General features: G+C 36.0%; 1 non-coding gene across 1 annotated transcript; it reads left to right on the forward strand.

Annotated features, from left to right (window-relative positions):
- Positions 1 to 521: 521 nt before the first annotated feature.
- Positions 522 to 595, forward strand: TRNAN-AUU (transfer RNA asparagine (anticodon AUU)). The gene has a single exon. It is a non-coding gene; the product is annotated as a tRNA-Asn (tRNA).
- Positions 596 to 830: the final 235 nt, after the last annotated feature.

Raw genomic sequence — 830 nt, forward strand, 5'->3', positions numbered from 1 at the left:
CAGCAGCTCCATACCTTGTGACTTGAAGAAACACCAGTTAACCCCGGGAATGCTGCAGTCAAAGCAACAATTCCTCTTCTTCAATTACCATTTTAATAATAGGGTAAAGAAAATGAAGTGGATTTTTGAAAGAAAATAATACTGTCAATATACTATTAAAACAAATTAAAATGGTAAAAGTTATTGTACTTTAAGTAAAAATAAAAGAGACAAAATATCAATCCCAGTTTTGGATTACTTTAATTAACAAAAAAAATGCATATAGCAGAGGATAGTTTCAATCTGCCTACCTCTGGGTTATGGGCCCAGCATGCTTCCATTGCAGTACTCTGCTGCACATGTAAGTGCAAGAGATCCTGAAGCACTCACTCATCATGGGAAAGTACCAATGTGTTTCTTCGTTGGTTGATGGAAGAAACATCTTACAAAAACTCTCCAGATTATTGACTTTTTAAAGTTTTTCTAGGAAACGTTTTAGATGAATGCTTATTAGCCTTTGTCAGTACGGACTTTTGCAAAGTGTCTCTGTGGTGCAATTGGTTAGTGTGTTTGGCTATTAACCAAAAGGTTGGTGGTTCAATCCCACCCAGGGACGTAATTAACCTTGTGATCAGATTTTGGTGATATTTAAGTAGACAAGTCAAAATTTCAAACCTCCTCTTATGGTGTAGGGTACATGGCCTTCTCTGATGTAATCAGAGTTAGATTTGATTCAGTGATTTTATAAAAAACAGCTAGGAAGCACAATTTAGCAGTGGGTTGCAGAGAAAAAAAATATGCTGGCAGAAAAATCCAATCGAGTGATTAAACAGCTCTTCATTTTCTGGCTT

Source organism: Pseudophryne corroboree, unplaced genomic scaffold (genome assembly GCF_028390025.1).
Source record: "Pseudophryne corroboree isolate aPseCor3 unplaced genomic scaffold, aPseCor3.hap2 scaffold_369, whole genome shotgun sequence".
Lineage (NCBI taxonomy): Eukaryota > Metazoa > Chordata > Amphibia > Anura > Myobatrachidae > Pseudophryne > Pseudophryne corroboree.